Below are 24,772 nucleotides of genomic sequence, written 5' to 3' on the forward strand. Positions count from 1 at the left end.
CAACCAACTGGGCGGGGCAAGAGGTAGATTAGAAACCCATCAGCTTTTTTTTGCATGGAAGTGAAAAAAATGGATACAATATGGTCTGAACACATCATTTTTGCAAATGAGCAGCAGCACGACTGAATGACCCCTTATTTTTTGTTTTTTTGTCTTTTAATTTAACTCTATTATAAGCTTTAAATATTACAATTTCCATAATAATAAATAATCATCTCAATAATAATAATCTCCTTATTAATAATAATAATAATCTCCTTAAAGGGGTTATACGGTCAGAGACATTGCCAAGCATCTTTTAGAAAATCTAAAGTCACTCCCTTCACTGATTTAATGTTATTAGCGATTCTAGGGAGCTTTAGAGATAATGTACCGTATATACTCAAGTGTAAGCCGACCCGAGTATAAGCCGAGACCCCTAATTTTACCACCAAAAACTGGGAAAAACTACTGACTCGAGTATAAGCCGAGGGTGGGAAATGCATTGGTCAAACCCCCCCAGTAGTATACAGCCTGCCAGCCCCCAGTAGTATACAGCCTGCCAGCCCCCAGTAGTATACAGCAAGCCCCTAGTAGTATACAGCCAGCCTGCCCCCACAGCCCTTAAAAAAAAATAAACTTATATACTCACCCTCCGATGTCAGCGCGACTTACCGATGTCCCCTTGGGGAACAGCTACTCCATGTGACCTTTTCAAATATATGAAAACACCCATCACTTGGCTTAGCTACACCCTCTGCTCCTCTACAGCCAATCCTGAGTGAGGGGAGTTATTCATATATTTGGGGGGGGGACTGCTCGTTTCCAGCCCCTCCTATTGGGCAACTGCCTAGTCACAGAGCAGATGCTAATGAAAGGTACAATATAACATCTTTTTTTCTGTCAAACCTATTTTTTATACAAAAACACTTTGGCAGTGTATGTACTATGCTCTGTGGGGACTGGGGGACTTCTAAAAATGGGTCTCCTGGTGACAGGTTCCCTTTAATGAGGATCACAAAGCCACATGAAGATGATAGCAGACCACACCTTTCCTTCAACCAAATGAACTACAAAGTTAAGGCACCTCCCAGGAGACAGACAAACTTACCATACCGATTTGCAGACCAAACCCAGATTTGCAGAATGAATCCACATTGCTAATCCAGTGTCGTGACACCTTTTGTCTCAGAAGGTATTCATTTCCATATAAAAACCAATGGATGGCCTTTCAACCAGGGGTGTATCTACAGTAGTAGCAGCCATAGCAGCTGTTATAGGGCCCACAGTGTCAGGGGCCCCCCCGTTATCCGACTTGACACACTAAAGAGTGGAGGATGTGGAGCATTATATACATTGTACAGCATAATATAATAACAGTGCATCTTCCACAAAACACAGCATGAATTGGCAGCTCAGATAAGAAATGTTGGGTAGACAGAAGGGAGAGCAGAATGGAAGAATGACTTTCCTCTTTTTTCCTGCCATGTACTTCCCCCATGTGGTCAGAAGCTACTGGGACAGATCTGTAGAAATGTGAAAATGTAAATATGAATGCACATAAGTGTATAAATGTGTATAAGAGTGTATAAATAGGAGTACAAAAAAGTAAATTAGTCTTACCGGTAATTCCATTTCCTTTAGTCCACCATGACGACCCCACCTGGAGGATGACCCCTTGACCTCTGTGGGGCCAGGAAGCAGAGAAGGTTAAAAGCCCCACTCCTGCATCCACACTCCAGTGTCTTCCAATAACCACACCGGCATGGATGCAACCATATTTATTGCCTGTTACTTCACAAACAATATCAAGTAAACAATAAGCAAAAAAAAATAAAAATAGGGAGGGAAAATATATGGGCCCTCATGGTGGACTAAAGGAAATGGAATTACCGTTAAGACTAATTCACTTTTTCCCTTACGTCCCCCATGACGGCCCCACCGGGAGATATACCAGATGAACACATTTTTTAGGGAGGGACTACAGCTTGTAATATTTTTCTCCCGAAGGAGAGGTCAGATTGATTTGGAATGTCCAGTCTATAGTGTTTAGCAAAGGTCAGAGGTGAGGACCAGGTAGCTGCTTTGCATATTTGCTCAATCGAAGCTCCTCTCTTTTCAGCCCAGGATGCCGCCATTGCTCTGGTTGAATGCACTGTCACTGATTCTGGGGATGATCTATCAAGAGCCTCATAAGCTTCTTTAATCACAGTCTTTAGCCATCTGGCTATAGAGGCCTTAGAGGCTTTCCTGCACTTGTTCTTTCCTTGAAATTGGAGAAGGATTTTAAAACTACCAAAAGCTGGCGTAAGGACTTTAATGTACCTGAGAACTGTTCTTCTTACATCTAGAGAGTGCCACAGGACCTCCTTAGGAGATTTTGGGTTCTGGCAGATAGAGGGCAAAACCACCTCTTAGTTCCGGTGGAAGGCTGTGCAGACCTTTGGAATAAAGTTTGGGTCTAAGGTTAGTGTGATCCTGTCATCAGTAATCAGACAATAAGGTTCCATAATAGATAACGCCTGAATCTCCCCAACTCTTCTAGCCGTAGTGACTGCTATTAGAAAAGCTGTTTTGAGTGTTAAGTTCCTAATAGATATGGAATCAAGAGGTTCAAAATGAGGACCTGTCAGAAAGTTTAGAACTAAAGACAAGTCCCAAGGAGCTACAGACATCTTAATTGGTGGTCTAATTCTGTTAGTAGCTTTCTCAAACCTTTTTATCCATTTATGCTCTACTTATGAGGAGTCATAGAAGACACTTAAGGCTGCAACTTGCACTTTAAGGGTACTGGTTTTTAATCCCTTGTCGAATCCAGCCTGCAAGAAATCCAGGATCTGTAAGAGATTTGGAGATTGGTCAGGGGGGATAGATCCACAGAAGGACACAAATTTATTCCATATTTTTAGATATATGGCTGAAGTGACTGGTTTCCTGCTAGCCTGTAAGGTAGATATTACCTTTTCTGATAAACCTTTAGTTCTTAAGAGTCTCCTTTCAGGACCCATGCTGAGAGACTGAGACCCTGAGGGTTTGGATAGACCAGTGGACCCTGGAATAAAAGATCTTCGGTCGGGTAGCAGAATGAGTTCTGCTAGAGCCATCTTCTTCAAAAGAGGAAACCAGCTCCAGAAGGAGACAATCAGGATCGTTCTGACCCTGTCCCTCTGAATTTTTTGTATAACTCTGGCTATGACTGGCAGAGGGGGAAATGCGTAGGATAGGTGTGCATCCCACCTGTGGCTGAACGCATCCAACTGGGACAGTGCCTCTGTATGAGTCAGAGAGTAAAAATACTTTGCTTTTGAGTTCTCTCGTGGCGAAGAGGTCCACTACTGGCACACCCCACATTTGGGTCAGATGGCAGAACACTTCTTGATTCAGGCACCACTCGTTCTGATCTACCTTCCTCCTGCTCAGAAAGTCCGCAATCAGATTGTCTTTGCCCCTTAGATGGACTGCGGGTAAAGAGGCTATATTCATTTCTGCCCAATAGAAGATTTCTGCCGAGAGGTCCATAAGATCTGGGGATCTTGTTCCTCCTGGATGTTGGAGATAGGATCTTCACATGAAGGCCCTTTAGCAAATGACTTGCCACCTTCATGGCTTCCAGGAATGCTCTTAATTCTTGATAATTCGAGGACATCTTCAGAAAGTAAGGAGGCCAATTCCCCTGAAAATAGGCGCCTGCCACATTTGCTCCCCAGCCCTTCTTGCTTGCGTTGGTCTGAACTATAGTAAGTGGCCAAGGATGCCATGGTATCCCTTTCTCTAGGTGAGCTGGATTGATCCACCAAGATAGAGCTGTTCTTACTGCTGGGGTTATGCTGAGGAGATAATCTAAATGCAGATGGTCTCTGTCCCAAGCCTGGAGGATCCAGCCTTTTACTACCCTTGTATGATACTGTGCCCACTGGACACACTGGATACATGCTGTGAGTTGCCCCAGAAGTCTCATAGACTCTCTTATTGAGCATCTTTGTTTCCTCAGAAAATCTTTTACCTGAAGCATGAGGTGTTCTTTTTCTTCTGGAAGAAAGGATCTCTGACTGATGGAATCCAGGAGTATCCCCAGGAAAACTATGCTCGTGCCTGGATCCAGAGAGGACTTCTCCAAATTTATAATCCAGCCCAGTTTCTGCAATGTCTGGATTGTCAAATTCCTGTGAAGGATCAGCTCCTCCCGTGTCTTTGCTATAATAAGTAAATCGTCCAGATAAGGAACTACTAGGACCTGCTGGGTTCTCAATAATGCAATCATTTCTATAATTATTTTGGAAAAAATTCTCCGGGCAGATGAAATCCCGAATGGAAGGGCCTTGTACTAAAAGCAGAGATGTTCCCCTTCCGGTGAGAATCGCAAACCTCAGGAACTTCTGTGAAGGCAGATAAATCGGCACATGGTAGAACGCATCTTTTAGGTTGATCGAGCACATGTATGCTCCCTGATGGATTAGAGTTGTTGCTGATCTTACTGACTCCATCTTGAATCTGCGGTACTGAAGATGTAGGTTTAGCTGTCTGAGGTTGCAAATCATTCTGTGCGACCCGTTGGGCTTCTGGATAAGAAAAAGAGGAGAGAAGTGGCCTTTCCCCATCTTTCTTTGGGAACCGGGGAAATTACGTCCAACAGAAGGAGTTTTTGAACTTCCTGAAATATCAATACTTAAGTCTCCTCCAGATTGGTCAGGTTGAATTTGCATGGAGGAAGGGAGGAGAGTTCTAATTTGTATCCTCTTATTATGTCCAGGATCCAAGGGTTTGATGTTATGCTGGACCACTGAGCATAAAACCGAAGAAGCCTCCCTCCAACCCTGGCGTCATTGTTTCCTGAAGGGTGCAGTATTACTTGAGCTGAGAAGGAAGCCTCTACCTTTTCCACCCTCTGGATAACTGCAGCGGCCCTGCTTTCCTTTTCCTCTGTAGGAACTTCTCTGATCTTTATAATCCTGAAAGGGCTGTTTCTTAGGTACATTTTTGATATCCGGAAAACCCTTTTTATCTGCCGCCTTTTCTAGGATAGAATCCTAGTTCAGGTCCAAATACGAACTCGCCTTCAAAGGGGATGGTACATAACTTAGATTTTGATCTTACATCACCTCCCCATTGTCTTAACCATAGGCTCGTTCTTTGGCCGAAAATCTCACCGATTCCCCTGAAGCATCAGCAATGAAGGCAGTTGCGGATTTTAGAGTAGGTAGTTTGTCCAGGAGAAGTTCTCTAGGAGTTCCACTTTTAATGTGATTCTCTAGTTCAGACAACCAGAAGTACATGGTTCATGCTATAGATGTTGTAGCTACGTTTGCTTTTAAATTCAGCATGGTGGTCTCCCAGACTTTCTTGAGCAGGCTGTCCGCTTTCCTATCCATTGGATTCTTTAGTTTAATAGAATCCTCAAAGGGCAAGTCCGTGCGCTTTGTTAATTTGGTAACTTGGATATCCACTTTAGGTGAAGTATTCCAGAACCTTGTTTCCCCTTCATCAAACCGAAGACGGTTTCTGAACTCCTTAGAAACTGACACCTCCTTTTCTGGATTCCTCCATTCCTCTAGAATCCATCGCTTAAGGGTGTTATTAATAGGAAACATTTTTGGAACTCTGAGAATACCAAACAGTTCGTCTTGGATAGACTTAGTTTCTTCTACCTCCTCAATTTTTAAAGTATCACGAATTGTCTTTAATAGTTGATCCAAGTCCTCAGAAGAAAAAAGGTATCTGGATTCCATTTTAGAGGAAGAGCTAGAGGTAGGAGGATCCAATCCTAAGGAATCTCTAAGGGATGACTCCCCATCTGAGTCAGGTTCAGATTCTGAAATGCACATCAAAGGTCTCTGGCGGACCCTGGGAGTGGAGAGAAGCTATGGAGGTGGCAACTGACGTCTGTATTTCCCCTTTAATAAAGGAACATATTTCGTCCATAAATCCTGATCTCTCTTCTTTCAAGAGATTATCCAGACAGTCTTTACACACAGGCTTCTTATAGGCTGGAATGAGCTTTGCATAGCACATATTACATTTACATTCCTTGCTCCTAACTCTCTCCGTAGGCTCCTACCAAGAGAAGGAGTGATTGTTTTATATAAGGGGATATAGTGTATATATATATGAGCCCCTACCCCTAATACACATGGGCACTTACAGGAGCCGTGGATAGGGGTTCCTGCATAGAAGTCTCCATGGAAAGGATATCACAAGGAAAGACAGAAACCTCCATAAGACCTACACATAATAACACAAGTGTGGTAAATATCAAGGCTTACCCCGCTGATTTATCAATATGCCCAAATACCTTGCACTGCAGGTTGGGGATCGACTCCTTAGTCAGGCTCCTTGAGCAAGAGATCGCTGCTTAGTAGACCTCAGATGCAGAGTGACTACCTGCGGTCTGTTGTTTTTGAACTTACCGCCCTCAGCGGAGTAGCGGCGCGTCACTTCCGGTGCGACAGGAAGTCGTCACCACGTGGAGCACATGACCAGTGGGGAGCGTCGTCCCGTGCGACTCCTGTCAACACCGCCGGGGCACGTGACCGGAGTCTCGAGCGTGCTGCCCGGCTTCCGGGTACCCTGGAACTCATCGGAGTCGGGGGTACAGCTGGAGCAACAGTCCCTTCAGGCAATGCACCAAAGCGAGGTCCAGGACTGGTAGGGTAAGGGTAGATACCCGCGCCTGTACGGCGCCCCCCCCCCCACAGCCCCACCCGGAGGAGGAACGTGAGGAACTGCTCCCTGCCCTGTATGGGGACATGAAGACACTGGAGTGTGGATGCAGGGGAGGGGCTTTTAACCTTCTCTGCTTCCTGTCCCCACAGAGGTCATCCTCCAGGTGGGGCCGTCATGGGGGACGTAAGGGAAATTAGGTATTTTAGGGAAGCAATTATTTCAGTTAGCAATTAGATTGTGAGCCCCATGGGGACAGGGACTGATTTGGCAACCTATTATTATTCATTTTTATTAGCTAAAATAGCTAAAATAAAGGAGGGGGGTGTCCAAAACAACCATCTAAGGGAACCTGTCAGGTTCACACATTCACCTAGTGAAAGGTACCCATAGCCTCTTAAATGTTATTTCCCAATCTGCTTTTATAATTAACATTACTGCTTCTACTCACATCTAAAAGTATATAAAGTATACCTGGCTTCATGCAAAGCAAACTGCATCAAGTCATGGGGGTCCCTGTGTCGTCATCATCATCATTATTATCTCCTCTCTGCTCTGCTAGCTCTTCATCCTTTCCCCCCATGCAGCTGTGCTCTAAGCAAATCTCTGCTCAGCTCACTTCTGCCGGAGGGAGGGAGTGAGGGAGGAAGAGCTAGCAGAGCAGAGGGGAGATAAACAGGGATCCAAGATTCAATACAGTTTTCTGTCAAGGACCCAGGTATGCTTTTATATACACTTTTAAAACTAAGTGGAAGTAGTAATGTCAAATTATAAAAGCAGATCGGGAAATAGTATTAACAATGTTGTAAGAAGCTGTTATTGGATGAAAACGATAAAATTCTGATGACAGGTTCTCTTTAACCATTTATATGTTGTACATCATATATGCCATTCAGCAAACGTTTAGTATATTCCATGACAATGTGATACATTCACTTAATTCATTGGTTGGGTATAAAAGCCGGTTGTCATGCATAGAAGCAATGATTGTATTATAGTAATTTAGATCACACTTATTATACACAGGAAGTACATGACTAAATGCTTATTTATAGAGCATCCTGTTTACTCAACTGTAAAATACACATGTAAAAGGTTATTGGAATAATAGAATATGTTACTTGTCCGTACCTAGGGTTTCCCAGAACTTAAATATTTTTCATATTTTTCCCCAGTGTAAATAAGATGGGAATAAGTATTGTGGGGTCTCATCCATTTACATCACATGTTACATTACTGTATATTATATAACCTAGTCTGCTTTTTTACATTCTAATTAGTGAACCTTAATCCAATTAAGACATGAAAACGCAGTGTAGGACTAACCCTGGGATCACAAATCTTTTCCTACCAGGCTCCCTACCAACTGCTTTAGTTTCACAAAAAAGCAACCCCAATCACAGCCCCATAGCCAGGAGGCATTATGAGTAATGAAATGTGGTGACACAAAAAAAATAAATAAATAAAATAAAATAAAGTGATTTCACCCCATTTAAAAAAAATGTAAACAAATTAGGTGTTGTACTGACCAGGAGAATAAAGTCATTAACAGGCGAACACAAAAAAAAAAAAAAAAAATGGTTAATCAAGGTAAATAATTTCTATGTCCCCCATGGTGCCATTTAAACATTTAACACAACCCACAAAAAACAAATCCTCATACAGCCATGGAAAAACTTCACCCTTTAACTTTTGAATGTTGAAAGTGAAAACAAAACAAAACTGTTCTTGGACATTTAGGTCCAAAACAGGGTGGTCACTAAGAGGTTTTAATAATGAAATTCCAGACAGCTTTAGTTACCACTAGAGATGAGCGAGCACTAAAATACTCGGGTACTCGTTATTCGAGACAAACTTTTCCCGATGCTCGAGTGCTCGTCTCGAATAACGAGCCCCATTGAAGTCATGGGGAGACTCGAGCATTTTTCAAGGGGACCAAGGCTCTGCACAGGGAAGCTTGGCCAAACACCTGGGAACCTCAGAAAAGGATGGAAACACCACGGAAATGGACAGGAAACAGCAGGGGCAGCATGCATGGATGCCTCTGAGGCTGCTTAATCGCACCATTATGCCAAAATTATGGGCAACAGCATGGCCATGACAGAGTGACAGAATGAAGCTAGATAGCATCTAAAACATCCAATAATTGACCCTGACACTATAGGGGACGGCATGCAGAGGCAGCGGCAGCAGGCTAGAGAGTGTCATGGCGACATACCCTAAATGGACTCAGGCTTCAAACCAATGGGTGGCAGAGAGGAACCAAAGGAGGTGAGCAAGAAGCGCTCAAATAATATCGGTACATGATAAAAGTTTGCCAGTATATTTTGTGGATTACACAGCAGGGTGGCGACAAAGTTAACATGGAAGCCATGAAAACAACCCAAAATTCTGCCTGACACAGCTCGTTTGATAAGGGGACCATGTATGGAGGCAGTGAACTAGTAGTAGATTAAAGGTGCTGCAGTTAAAACTATGTTAGTTGGATCTTGGCATGGAGCTGGCGCTCCGCTGCCAGGCGAGCTTTCGCCAATCCAAGCCCCTGTCTCTAGGCTACTCCCCAAACAGCACTTCTAAGAACCTTTTGTATAAGATCAAGTGTAGTAGCGTTCTTATAAGTTTGGGATATGGCGGGTGAGGGGAATGTAAACAGATGCGCAAGAAGCGCTGAAATAATATCGGTAAATGATAAAAGTTTGCCAGTATATTTTGGGGATTACACAGCAGGGTGGCGACAAAGTTAACAAGTTTGATGTGGAATGCCCTGTAATAGCTCTTGGGCGGTGTGCCTTTTATCGCTTAGGCTCAGCAGTTTGAGCACCGCCTGCTGTCGCTTAGCGACGGCACTGCTACTGTGCCTAGAGCTACCGACTGATGGCGCCATGGCCACGGATGGTAATTCGGAGGAGGAGGAGGTGGAGGAGGGGTGGGAGGAGGAGGAGGTATAGTAGGCCTTTGAGACCTGGACCGAGGTAGGCCCCGCAATCCTCGGCGTCGGCAGTATATGACCAGCCCCAGGGTCAGACTCGGTCCCAGCCTGCACCAAGTTAAGTGTAGTAGCGTTCTTATAAGTTTGGGATATGGCGGATGAGGGGAATGTAAACAGATGCGCAAGAAGCGCTGAAATAATATCCCTAAATGGTAAAAGTTTGCCAGTATATTTTGTGGATAACACAGCAGGGTGGCGACAAAGTTAACAACTTTGATGTGGAATCCATGAAAACAACCCAAATTTGTGCCTGACACACCTCGTTTGATAAAGGGACGATGTATGGAGGCAGCTATATGGACGACTTTTGGAGGTAGCAATGGAGACAACGTGTGGAGGCTGCTATGGAGACAATTTAATTTGGATAGTGCCTGTATGTGGCAGTCCAAAAAAGTTTTCAAACCAAAGGAGCAGGTAGGTGGCCCTCCAGAAAAATGAAATAGATTGAGTGCCTGTATGTGGCAGTCCAAAAAAGTTTTCAAACCAGAGGAGCAGGTAGGTGGCCCTCCAGAAAAATGAAATAGATTGAGTGCCTGTATGTGGCAGTCCAAAAAAGTTTTCAAACCAGAGGAGCAGGTAGGTGGCCCTCCAGAAAAATTGAATAGATTGAGTGCCTGTATGTGGCACTCCCAAAAATTTTTTAAAACAGAGGACCGGGTAGGTGGCCCTCCAGAAAAATTAAATGCATAAAGTACTATAGCTAGAGCCAGTGGGCCCTGTCAAAAAATAGCCAGTTTCCTCTGCTTTACTGTACAAAGAGGAGGAGAAGGAGGAAAATGAGGAGGAGGAGGAGGAGTGCATAAATTATTCAGGTTGAGCTTCCTTCACCTGGTGGAGATTGGAAATTATGAGAAATCCAGGCTTTATTCATCTTAATAAAGATAAGCGTACACGCCTGTCAGTCGACAGGCGTGTACGCTTATCGGTGATGATGCCACCAGCTGCACTGAAAACCCGCTCGGACAAGACGCTAGCGGCAGGGCAGGCAAGAACCTCCAAGGCGTACAGCGCCAGTTCGTGCCACATGTCCAGCTTTGAAACCCAGTAGTTGTAGGGAGCTGTGTGATCATTTAGGACGATGGTATGGTCAGCTACGTACTCCCTCACCATCTTTCTGTAAAGATCAGCCCTACTCTGCCGAGACTGGGGACAGGTGACAGTGTCTTGCTGGGGTGACATAAAGCTGGCAAAAGCCTTGTAAAGCGTACCCTTGCCAGTGCTGGACAAGCTGCCTGCTCGCCTACTCTCCCTCGCTACTTGTCCCGCAGAACTACGCACTCTGCCGCTAGCGCTGTCAGAAGGGAAATACTGTTTCAGCTTGTGCACCAGGGCCTGCTGGTATTCATGCATTCTCACACTCCTTTCCTCTCCAGGGATGAGAGTGGAAAGATTTTGCTTGTACCGTGGGTCCAGGAGAGTGAATACCCAGTAATCGGTGCTGGAATAAATTCTTTGAACGCGAGGGTCACGGGATAGGCAGCCTAGCATGAAATCTGCCATATGCGCCAGAGTCCCAACGCGCAAGAATTCACTCCCCTCACTGGCCTGACTGTCCATTTCCTCCTCCTCCAACTCCTCTTCTTCTGCCCATACACGCTGAACAGTGAAGGTCTGAGCAATGCTCCCCTCTTGTGTCTCGCCAACATTCTCCTCCTCTTCCTCCTCATCCTCCTCCACCTCCACCTCCTCCGATATGCGCTGAGAAACAGACCTGAGGGTGCTTTGGCTATCAACAAGGGAATCTTCTTCCCCCGTCTCTTGTGACGAGCGCAAAGCTTCCGACTTCATGCTGATCAGAGAGTTTTTCAACAGGCCAAGCAGCGGGATGGTGAGGCTGATGATGGCGGCATCACCACTGACCATCTGTGTTGACCCCTCAAAGTTACTCAGCACCTGACAGATATCAGACATCCACGTCCACTCCTCATTGTAGACTTGAGGAAGCTGACTGACCTGACTACCAGTTCTGGTGGAAGTTGACATCTGGCAGTCTACAATCGCTCTGCGCTGCTGGTAAACTCTGGATAACATGATTAATGTTGAATTCCACCTCGTGGGCACGTCGCACAACAGTCGGTGAGCGGGCAGTTGGAGGCGGCGCTGCGCTGCCCTGAGAGTGGCAGCATCTGTGCTGGACTTCCTGAAATGCGCACAGATGCGGCGCACCTTCGTGAGCAAATCTGACAGATTGGGGTATGTCTTGAGGAAACGCTGAACTATCAGATTTAACACATGGGCCAGGCATGGCACATGTGTCAGTCTGCCGAGTTGCAGAGCCGCCACCAGGTTACGGCCGTTGTCACACACAACCATGCCTGGCTTCAGGTTCAGCGGTGCCAGCCACAGATCAGTCTGCGCCGTGATGCCCTGTAATAGTTCTTGGGCGGTGTGCCTTTTATCGCCTAGGCTCAGCAGTTTGAGCACCGCCTGCTGTCGCTTAGCAACGGCACTGCTGCTGTGCCTAGAGCTAGCGACTGATGGCGCCATGCCCACGGATGGTAATTCGGAGGAGGAGGTGGAGGAGGGTTGGGAGGAGGAGGAGGCATAGTAGGCCTTTGAGACCTGGACCGAGGTAGGCCCCGCAATCCTCGGCGTCGGCAGTATATGACCAGCCCCGGGGTCAGACTCGGTCCCAGCCTCCACCAAGTTAACCCAATGTGCCGTCAGCGATATATAGTGGCCCTGCCCGGCAGCACTCGTCCACGTGTCCGTGGTCAGGTGGACCTTGTCAGAAACGGCGTTGGTCAGGGCACGGATGATGTTGTCTGACACGTGCTGGTGCAGGGCTGGGACGGCACATCAGGAAAAGTAGTGGCGGCTGGGGACCGAATACCGAGGGGCGGCCGCCGCCATGAGGTTGCGAAAGGCCTCGGTCTCTACTAGCCTGTAGGGCAGCATCTCCAGGCTTAGCAATCTGGAGATGTGGACATTAAGGGCTTGGGCGTGCGGGTGGGTTGCACTATATTTTCTTTTCCGCTCCAGCGTCTGGGGTATGGAGAGCTGAACGCTGGTGGATGCTGTGGAGGATCATGGAGGCGATGATGGGGTTTTTGTGCCAGGGTCCTGGGCAGGGGGCTGACTATCAGCTGACACAGGGGAAGGAGCAGTGGTGTGCACGGCCGGAGGTGAACGGGCTTGGTGCCACTGATTCGGGTGTTTAGCATTCATATGCCTGCGCATACTGGTGGTAGTTAAGCTAGTAGTGGTGGAACCCCTGCTGATCCTGGTTTGGCAGAGGTTGCACACCACAGTCCGTCGGTCATCCGGTGTTTCCTTAAAGAACCTCCAGACTTCTGAAAATCTAGCCCTCGCCGCGGGAGCCCTCGCCACGGGAGCTTCACTACGTGACACATTTGGCGCTGATGCACCTGCTCTGGCCCTGCCTCTCCGTCTGGCCCCACCACTGCCTCTTCCAACCTGTTCTGCTATAGGACTCTCCTCCGTCTCAGAAGCACTGTGTTCACCCGGCCTCTCAACCCAGCTTGGGTCTGTCACCTCATCATCCTCCGATCCCTCAGTCTGCTCCCCCCCTCGGACTTCCTGCCCTGACAACAACTTCACCACTGTCTGACAACCGTGTCTCCTCATCGTCGGACACCTCTTTACACACTTCTTCCACTACGTCAAGAAGGTCATCATCACCCACAGACTGCGACTGGTGGAAAACCTGGGCATCGGAAAATTGCTCAGCAGCAACCGGACAAGTGGTTTGTGAGTGTGGGAAGGGTCCAGAAAACAGTTCCTCAGAGTATGCCGGTTCAAATGCCAAATTTTCCTGGGAAGGGGCAGACTGGGGGGGAGGAGGCTGAGGTGCAGGAGCTGGAGGAGTGCCGATTTCGGTGACATGGGTGGACTGCGTGGAAGACTGACTGGTGGACAAATTGCTCGAAGCATTGTCGGCAATCCACGACATCACCTGTTCGCACTGTTCTGGCCTCAACAGTGCTCTACCACGAGTCCCAATAATTTCAGACATGATGAACCTAGGGAGTGTAGCTCTGCGACGTTCCCCTGCTCCCTCATCAGCAGGTGGTGTCTCACCCCACCCAGGACCACGGCCTCTGACCCCTGCAGTAGATGGACGCCCACGTCCCCGTCCTCTACCCCTAGCCCTCGGGTTAAACATTTTGAAAATGAAAGTTATATAACTTTAATTGTTTTTTTAACTTTTTTTTGTGTTTTTTTGTGTTTTTTAGTTTTTTTTTGGGTTTTTTAGTTTTTAAAACCAAACAATGCTATCCTATTGCTATGGCTATTTTCTAGCCAAGTATGAAAGCACACTGCTATGCCAGATGAGATGACGCTGAGTTATGAAAAAATAAACGTAAAATAAAAAGGAAATGGCAGACTGTGCCTAATTGAAATCCAACCCCTAATAAATTATCCCACTTCGGTCTTTGCGATGGATATGTGCGTCACTAAGGGCTAAACACAGCGGTCGCAAGTCTCACTCCAAATTCCTCACAATTGGCTAGTATATGCACTGCAGCAAGGAAAGCCACCAGCAGATCAACCAGAAATAAAATATATATAACGCTATTGTAGGCGTAAGTAAGCCGTTTGGATTCTCCTTTGGCTATTTTCTAACCAAGTATGAAAGCACACTGATGAGATGACGCTGAGTTATGAAAAAATAAACGTAAAATAAAAAGGAAATGGCAGACTGTGCCTAATTGAAATCCAACCCCTAATAAATTATCCCACTTCGGTCTTTGCGATGGATATGTGCGTCACTAAGCGCTAAACACAGCGGTCGCAAGTCTCACTCCAAATTCCTCACAATTGGCTTGTATATGCACTGCAGCAAGGACAGCCACCAGCAGATCAACCAGAAATAAAATATATATAACGCTATTGTAGGCGTAAGTAAGCCGTTTGGATTCTCCTTTGGCTATTTTTAAACCAAGTATGAAAGCACACTGATGAGATGACGCTGAGTTATGAAAAAATAAACGTAAAATAAAAAGAAACTGGCAGACTGTGCCTAATTGAAATCAAACCCCTAATAAATTTTCCCACTTTGGTGTTTGAGGTGGATATGTGTGTCACTAAGAGCTAAACACAACGGTAGCAAGTCCCCCTGCAAATTCCTCACAATATGGTACTAGCTGCATTACTAGTGCCAGCAAGCCCAGCCACAAGCAAACAAAAAAAAAAAAGTATAACGTTATTGTAGCCCTAAGAAGGGCTGTTGGGTTCTTGTTGAATCACTCCTGCCTAACACTATTCTAATAGAACACCCTAACGCTTTCCCTGACCAGCAGCAGCTCTCTCCCTAGCGGCATCCAGACACAGAATGATCCGAGCAGCGCGGGCAGCGGCTAGTCTATCCCAGGGTCACCTGATCTGGCCAGCCAACCACTGCTATCGACGTGTAAGGGTACCACGTCATGCTGTTTGGAGTGCAGAGTCTCCTGGCATGTGATTGGCTCTGTTTCTGGCCGCCAAAAAGCAAAACGGCGGGAGCTGCCATTTTCTCGAGCGGGCGAAGTATTCGTCCGAGCAACGAGCAGTTTCGAGTACGCTAATGCTCGAACGAGCATCAAGCTCGGACGAGTATGTTCGCTCATCTCTAGTTACCACCAAAGGGAGCTTAGGAGCTTACAGGACGTTCTCTGCCTGTAAAGTGCATGAAAATATGTGCTGTTGACTATGATTTTGTACTAAGTTTGCAATCTGTCCTACACTAATCTGAACACTGCCTTATTTTACTCATGGCTTTATTAATTGATTTCTACCACACCTTTTTGTCAGCTGCTGACTTTGTTCTAGGCTTCAGACAGTAAAAGGGATATTCCCACTTTAGCAAATTAATGTTATTGTTTGTATGATGAAAAATAAAACAATTTTCGAATATACATTTTGTATCAATTCCTCACGGTTTTCTAGATCTCTGCTTGCTGTTCCTCCGACGTCCACCAGGTGGCGCTGCTGCGCTGAAGTTCCCCGCGGCCCGCCGGAATGCACCATCCTATACCTGGTGAAGGTAAGCGCGAGTCCCGCGGCTTTTTTTTTTTTTTAAATGCGGCGGTTTTTCCGAATCCGTCGGGTTTTCATTCGGCCATGCCCTCCGATTTCTGTTGCGTGCATGCCAGCGCTGATGCTCCACAATCGATCACGTGCGCCAAAATCCCGGGGCAATACAGGGAAAAAAAAAAAAACAACGCAAAATCGGAAATATTTGGGTAACACGTCGGGAAAACGTGAATCTGCCCTAAATGACCAGCAATGTTCTGAATGCATTGTTTCCAATCCATAACTGCAGTTCAGAAAGGAAAGTAAGCAGGAAATTACATTTCACTGCAGTTTTTACCAAACATGGTGAAGCTCAAAAAAGTGCTTTCCCCACAGTCATTAAAATAAAGACCTTTACCTTCTTTCTTTTATTGTTCCTAGCTTCTCTCCTATACAGAATGTGCCAACATATCACACGAACTGGAACCCATGTACCATTGATAACTCCACATCTCACAGACACTTTGTGGTCTTCACTGTGCCCCATCTTCTCTCTCCCCTGTCCTTTGCTACTAGCCATTATAATCACAACCTCCAAAGTGCCCTGAATGAGGTGGCATCTCCCTCACTCCGAACCTTTCAACACAGATGTTGGCAACCTTTGCACACGTCCCAAGCCTGTTTCCTTCTACAGTGCTCCAGGATTGCCCAATGTCTGTAGAAAATTGTGCACATCTGCAGACTTTCTGCTCTTCAAATTTATGCTAAGGACCTATAACTCTGCCCTTCACCTTGCTAAACAGGCTCTTTGATACTCTTCATTCTTTACTAACACCAAAAGGTACAGCTACGTGTTACAGCCCACTTGGGACTCAAGAACTGGCTACCTACTTTAAAGATAAAATTAAGTATATTCGCCAGGAAATAATTCCACTAATAAGTTCACTAACTCCATTAATCCCCTCCGGCACTTAACTCTGTTTGCTCTCTTCCTCTGGGTCAGATACGGATGAAGAAATATCCAGGCTCCATTCTTTTCTTCTCATCTGGATCTTTCTTTTCTCCTCTTCCTCTCACTGTTGGGGTTCCTCATGGCTCAGTCCTAGGTCCTGTTCTCTTTTCCCTCTATACTGCTCCCATTGGACGAACCATCAGCAGATTTGGTTTTCAATATCAGGTGTGCCCGCGATCTGGGACATGAACTGCGGGGGCACCTGTGACACTGTGGCTTATTACCTGATGTATTAAGCCACCACTTAACTGGAATGCCCTACCCCAGTCTATCATACTAATAACCAAGCTCCAAAGCCTAAAACATGCTCTTAAAACCCATCTCTTTAGGCGGGCCTATGACATTCCATAACTGCATGAAACTTTAGCTCTTTTTACTAACCCATTCTGTGTACTCATCCAATCTGTTATTCGTAATACATCAGGTATTATCACATGGTGCCCCCGCGATCCATGTCTCGGATCACGGGCACACCTGTGCCCCTCTCTGTGGCTCGGCTCCCCACGCCCCCGCTCTAAACTTACCTCTCTGATCATGCTCTTCTCCCGGCTAGGCCGTTCAGGCGTTTCCACTCTCCAGGGTGCTTGCGCGCCGGCACTCGGAAATTTAAAGGGCCAGCGCACCGATTGGTGATGGCCACTTCCGTGGTAGCTATATAATTTGGTGATTCCCATCACTCCCCGACGGATCTTCAAGCCATTTCCTGTGAAGTGAAAGCCCCTCTGTGTTCCAGTCCATTCCAGTGTTCCTGTGGGTTCCTTTGTTCCCATTCCCATCTGCCTGGACCTCCCGTTGCTGACCCTGGATTTGGACTCTGAATTCTGCATCTCTGCCGCCTGCCCGCTTAGCCAGACCACAAGACTGCACCTCTTAAGGTACCTCAACCTTGGCTGCCTCCGCGGGCTAGTCGCACCTGTAGAACAACCTGGTGAAACCCTGCCGTAGCAAGACCATCCTGCTTTGTGACAGGCTCTGGCGAAAGACCAGGGGTCCACTTAGACTCCACTTCCGGGTTGCGGCTAGTACCATCATCCCCCGTGGTGGTCCAGGGAGTCCACTGACTTTAGCTTCAATAGACTCTCCCACACCCCTGTGTGTGACAGAAATCCACAATTCCCAACATATCTTTAAAATGTCTGTCCATTATGTCTCTGCGAAATTACATTAATCACATAATAACGAGGCAGTTGGTGCACCAAGGCCCTTAGTACCCAGTGCACCATTATTCCTTACTGAGCTACCCGTCTTCTTCAGATAAACAGGAAATTTTTATTCATTTTTATATACATAGCAAATGAAATATTGAATTACATGTACCACATATCAGAGGTTGCAAACAGAGGTTGCTACATGTGGTGAAATAGAGGCACAGTACAGCGCATTGTGCATATACCGGAAAAAAAGAAATAGGACTATTAACAAGCCCAATCCAGTATCAATGACACAATAGTATGTCCAAACAAACATTAACTGTACAACAATCTTATAGTATTTCCCCAATACCATGCCTCCACCCCCATTGACATTTGGGCTTTCATCTCAGCTTAGCCAATGTACCCTACAGGTTTCTGTTAGATACCAATTTGTGTTCTGAAATTTACTCATTAGATTGTGGATTTCCTCCTCAGTAAATGGAAAAGAAAAACTTTCTCCACCTACCGAAAAATCTTTTAGCCTTAAGGTCTGTCTAGTGGACAATTTCTTAGTTAGACATCACTGCTGGCAAATCTTCCATATACACTGGTAAACCTTGAACGTCTTTGGTTTTCTAGAGGCTGAAAAAGTTTCTATGACCTCCTCTGAGAACCCTGATCTTCCAAGTTCAGTTTCCAGGCCGTAAGATGAAGGAGTTGGGGTGAAGGAGACCGTTCTGATGCAGCAGGTCCCTCTGAAGAGGGAGTTTCCAGAATTCCCCTGCTGGTAAGGAGCAGAGGAAACCAGAACCTCCTCGCCCAAAATGGGATAATGGCTATGACTGTTGTATTCTCCCTCCTGATCTTTTTGCAGAACTTTTGGTATGAGAGGAAACACTGCAGCTAGATTCTCCCACTTGTTTAGGGAACAGAACAGATGAAGTTGACAGTTGGCTCTTGTAGCCATCAGATCTATCGATGGATACCCCATTCTCTGGACCACTTGGTAGAACACCTATCTGTTCAAGGATCATTCTGATTGGCTGACAGGTTTCCGGCTCAGCCAATCTGCAGATACATTCAACACCCCTCTGAGATGGACACCCGAGATGTTGAGGACATTTTGTTCGGCCCATTGCATCAACAGAAAACACTCCTTGGCAAGAGATTGACTCCTTGTGCCTCCTTGCTTGTTAACATAAAACACCAATGATAGATTGTCTGAACGTTTCAGGACTTCTTGGTTGAAGAGAAGTTTTTGAAAATGAAGAAGTGCCAGACAAACCGCTCTCAGCTCCTTGTGATTTGTCGGGAGCTTGATCTCGGACTGAGACCACCTCTTCTGTACCCATTGGTCCTCTACATAGGCACCCCAGGCCCAATTTGATGCATTTGATGTGGGAACTGTTGGTTCCAAGAACCAGAAGGACTTCTCCTTTAAAGGATTTCTGGACCACCAAATTTATTCCTTGATAGCTGCAATTGGAACAGTCATAGGTTTGTCTGGACATAGTTTTCGCATATGGGCCTTTGCATCTATTGCCAACGTGACCATCCCAAGGACTGACATGGCTTTCCTGATTGTTGTACATGGGTGAAGAATCAGAAACCTGGCTGCTCTCTTCAGACTCGTAACTCTGGCTGATGACAAGGAGAGGGTCATTGTGGAGGAGTTTATTATGAATCCCAGGAACTTTTGGGAGGTGGCAGGAACTAGGGAGGACTTCTCTGTGTTGACAAAAAAACATGCATTTCCAGAGTGTCTGAAACCAAGGCTAGGTCTTTCCTTATCAAATCTTCCGTTGGGGAAATGAGGAGCCAATCATCCAAGTAGGGTACCACATGGATTCCGTGGAGCCTGAGGGCTGCTTTTAATATCATTGCTAGCTTTGTATCATTGCTAGCTTTGCGGGCAGAGCTGAGACAGAACGGAAGGCAAGTGAACTGATAGTGGTGGACTGATTTGTTCTGAAGAATAGCTATCCATAGAAACTGTGACTCTGGAGCCTCCAGGAACCTCCTCGTTTTGTAACCAGAAAGGTTCTGGAGTAGACCCCTGAGCCTTTATGGTGACAAGGGACAGGTTCTAGGACACCTTTGTTTACAAACTTCTGTATCTCAATGGAGACATAGTTGAGAAAAAAAACCCGTCTGAAGGAAAAGACATCAATTCCAGAGAGTAACCTTTTCTTATTAGACCTAGGCACCTGAGGAAGTGCGTGCCCACACATGGTCAAACTGGGGAAGCCTTCCCCCTACTGGAATAAGCCTTGCGTCATGAGTATGTTTTCTTGGAGGGCCCTTGCTGGGGGGGTTTTACTTTGGCCAAAACAATCTCAGCCAACAGGTGAGCCACGATAATCTCTCATATGCTCAACGAAAATGCATTAATAACTTGGAGGGACAAGACGATTGTTATAAAACAATCTGATAAGGGGGGTAACGTGGTCCTTTGGCCACAAGAAATGTATGAGGCTGAGGCATATCGACAACTGGGGAACAAGCAATGCTATCAACTCCTCACTTTTAACCCATTGATTAAGTTTACACAGGATCTAAACTTATTACTTTTACAGGCGGTCCGGAACAAAATCATTGATGGTGACCTCTGTGAATGTCTGAAAAATCCAGATCCGGTCATTCCAACCCTGTATCTTCTGCCGAAGGTGCACAAGCACCCAAAAGTTCCACCTGGTCGACCGATTATATCGGGGAGAGGGAGCCTTACCGAAAATGTAAGCAAGTTCATCGATCACTACCTAAAGAAAATGGTAGAGACCCTACCATCGTATACCCGCGACACAATGGATTTGTTACGAAAAATTGATGGACTTCACGTTGACAGTGACACCTACTTGGTGACCTGCGACGTGGAGTCCCTCTATACACGCATCAGGCACCGAGACGGCTTGCAGGCAGTACAGTATTTCCTCTCCTTGGAAAATCTGTCACATGAGTTTTCCTCGTTTATTTTACAGTTGCTGGAGTTCATTCTTTTCCGTAACTTTTTCGCATTCGGGGGTGCCTTCTACCTGCAGCTCCAGGGAACAGCTATGGGGGCGTCATGTGCGCCCTCATATGCAAATTTGTTCCTGGGGCTGTGGGAGAGGGACCTCCTGGACAGCAACCGTGATGTCGCTATGGACCGGGTCCTTTTTTGGGCCGGGTACATAGATGACATTCTGATTGTCTGGAAGGGTGACTTAATTGAACTACAACGGTTTTTTGAGGTTTGGAATAACAACCAGTATAACATCAAGTTAACATACAATGCTGATAAATCTTATGTCTCTTTTCTGGACGTGGCTATTAGGAAGGATGCAGAAGGATTTCTACAGATGGACGTCTACAGAAAGGAAACCTCAGTTAATTCCTTATTACATGCCACATCATCTCACCCGGTCCAGACAATCAGAGCCATCCCTACAGGACAATTCCTCAGAATTAGAAGAATATGTTTCACGGACAAAGATTTTGAAACACAAGCAGCAGACCTGCGACGAAGATTCCAACAACGTGGATATAGTAATAGATCATTGAAACAGGCTTACAGACGCGCAAAGAATACATCAAGTGAAACTCTACTGGCACGTAAAGAGAAGCGCTCAACAACAGATCAGGTTCGTTACGAACTATCACTCTCGGTGGCAAGATATGCGCCAGGTATTGACACGTTTTTGGCCAATACTCCAAGGTGACCCCATCATAAATAAGTATATAACACCATATCCATCGGTGACAGCCCGGAGAGCACAAAATTTGCGAGACTTACTGGTAAGAAGTCACTACACATCGGGCAAAACCAGCACAATATTTGGGGCGGAACGACCACCTTGGGGATGCAAACCCTGCGGGAGATGCATTGCGTGCCCGAATGTGGAACAGGCAAACACATTCTTGAATTCTTCTGGAAACAAAGTGTTTAACATCACACACAGCATTACATGCAGCACAAAGGCAGTTGTATACTATGCAACGTGTCCGTGCAATTTGATCTATGTAGGCTTGACAAGTCGCCCATTGAAGATTCGTATCAGGGAACACATGCGTGACATCAGGGCTACTCGGGATACAGATTCTGACCTTGAAGGTAAACCGGTGGCACTACACTTCAAGGAGAAACATAACTGAGACCCGAAGCTCCTGAAAGTACGTGGCATTGATAAAATCGATTTGGGCATTAGAGGTGGTCCAATTCAAAAAAGATTGGCGCAATCCGAAGCTCGATGGATTTGGACCCTCAACACCCTCAAACCCAGGGGGCTCAACGAGACCCTGAGCTTTGCTCCTTTTCTCCAATAGGCATCCCATACGCCATGCCATCCTCTACAAGATTTAGGGTCTTTGATTACCCTTGATTCTATTTGGGTCGTGTCTTGCAAATGCGCACTGGCGTCTTCACACACCAGTTTTTAAGTGTTTTTAACTAATTATGTTTTGTATTTTTGTATCCTAGCCAGATATTATCTCTCCCGGTTGGTTCTTGGGTCACCTCGACGACATATATCTGAATATTGCGGACCTCTTCTTCAAGGAAATAAAATGGCAAGGAACTCAGAGACGTGAAAACGAATGGGAACAATGAGTATGGGCACACTATGGGTCATGATGCAAGGTGTCTACCCGCCTTTTAGCCAGACAAGCACTCAGTGCTTTGGCATTATATACCTTAATTCAGGATGTAATATGATGCGGGAAGTTGCGGTTGCAGATACAGGTTTCAACAATAGTAACAACATAATAGTCAATATGGGTCCCCAATAGTAGGTTCTATATGTGTTTACAAATTTAACAACTAGGTGTATTTATGATTATGTTTACAATGGTATATTTTGCTCCCTCCACACATCACTGTCACTATACCCCAGGTATCATTTTCTTCACTCTCTTTGCACCCCACCTCCCCTCCCCTCACCTCTGCCCCCTTCCCCCCTCACTTCACTACACACAAATTTGTGTCCTAATGCATTTATAAATTCAAGGTAATTTTGCCAGAAATTCAATGTTATGTGGTTAATAAGGGATACGTAATTGCAACAGTGCAATATCTCGCTATATTTGGTTACAGGTTTAGGTTGGTTATGCGTTTGTCACCTGTTAAGTCAACAATGATATAATACAGTGTTTCCCCCTATGTATTGTTTGTAGCACATGTCACTTTAACATACAAACTTTATTCCACTGTGGTTATACTAATTTATACTAACAGATTTTCAGCACCTTACTGTATATATTGTATATAATGTCACTTCAGCACTTTACATTGACACACATTTAGCACTTTATACCAACATATATTTACACTGCATTGTATATAATGCCATTTATATATATTGGATCTATGTAAACCTTCGGCAATGTATCGCATTATGATACCATAATTATAATGTTTTCTTTAGGTCCCAATTCACATTTTACCTTTTATATGAATTTAATGTATAAACGCACATTGTAGATCACTTATGTTATAATGGAATATATCCCTCTTCGGAGGTTTACTTACCTTGTTCCCATTACCCATTGGGATGAATTGCGCTGTTCGCGCATGCGCCTCATAATGCCGTCTTCTGTGTTTATGTTCCCATCGCAACCGCGGTCTCTTCGAGACGCGGCACACGTGATCGGACAACCATGTGTCATAGGCCACGTCACGGGCCTCGCGAGATTGCGGTCAATTTTATTACGTGTTGTAGTATCAATAAAGGTTAATTCTGACATTTTAAATTTAAACTGTGTACTAGTCTTAGTGCCCTTTTTCCCCTTCTTTATTGGAGGGTAATTTTGGTTTTTATTTGAGTGTTCATCGTGGCACTGTTTAGGTGCGGTACTGTGAAGCAGGGGGCCCAATTACAATAGTATAACAGGACATATCCACCATATGTAGCGGACTGTCTAGGCTTCCCTCCATACCTGATCCTACTTGTTAGATTGTATCCAAAACAATCTTTGTAGCTCTTTTTGTCCTCCCTTTTCGAGGAGATCTCTGGTACGAAAGGACCTGAACCCCCCCTCTTATTTTGGGCTTTGGAAAATAAGCCACTTTATGACTCACATAATAAAGTCATCATAATACCTTTCAATAACTTTCAAGATTTCCTCTAACTGTGTACCGAAGAGACTCGATGGTTGGAAGGGCAGGTTACAAAAATGGGATTTTGCTCGAACATCGCCAGGCCAGAGCTTTACCCAGAATTAAATGGAGGCTAAGCGTTTTGTGGCTAGTTTAATGGAGTCCACATGACAATCACAGAGGAATTCTGCTGCTGTTTTAAGAAGAGGGATTTCAGGGATGTCTTTTCTTGATACACCATCTTGTAAGCCGTGGCTCAATTGGCTGAGCCAAATCCTCAAGGCCCTAGTCAAAGGAACGGAAGCCAAGGCTGCTTTATATACATTTACAGTATGGGTGTAAGAACGCCTTATAAAGGTGTCCATTTTTCTTTCAATAGGGACCTTCAGAAATGCTGATTCTTCAGCAGGAAAAAGAGAGTTTAGTGCTAGTTATGCAAGGGATAGATTCACTTTAGGCAGAGATTCCCACTGAGATGCAAGGTCAGGATCTAGGATCTAGGATCTAGACAGATCTAAACCTGACACCAGGATTAGCAATCTTGTTAGGTTTCTTATGCTCACATACCAGAAGATTTTTCAAATATGGGTGACTGGGAAAGCAATTGGCCTTTTTCTAAGGGAAGTAATGTAAGGCTTCCTTCTTAGATAAATCTTCAATTTGGCAGCGTATTCAGTTGTATGGAGTGTTATGTAGCAGCATTTACTAAAGCCCATGGCGTAGTTTTCTGTCTGACTTTGCACGTTCTTTCTAGTGCAAACTGATGCTTGTACAGGTTTTTAAGAAGTGTCTGCACCACATTTGTGTTGCACGTGACCCTTTTGTGTTGTGCGGTCCCAAGTCTTCATGCGACAAATTTCTGCACCAAAGGGGGCATTCTCGTGCTCAGTCGGACCGTGCATTGTCCGATAGAATTGTCTTGCACACCCCATGTTAAAGGTACGCCAAAATAAAAAGTTGGTGCACTCTATCGGGTC

Source organism: Engystomops pustulosus, chromosome 7, assembly GCF_040894005.1.
Source record: "Engystomops pustulosus chromosome 7, aEngPut4.maternal, whole genome shotgun sequence".
In the NCBI taxonomy this organism is placed as follows: Eukaryota; Metazoa; Chordata; class Amphibia; order Anura; family Leptodactylidae; genus Engystomops; species Engystomops pustulosus.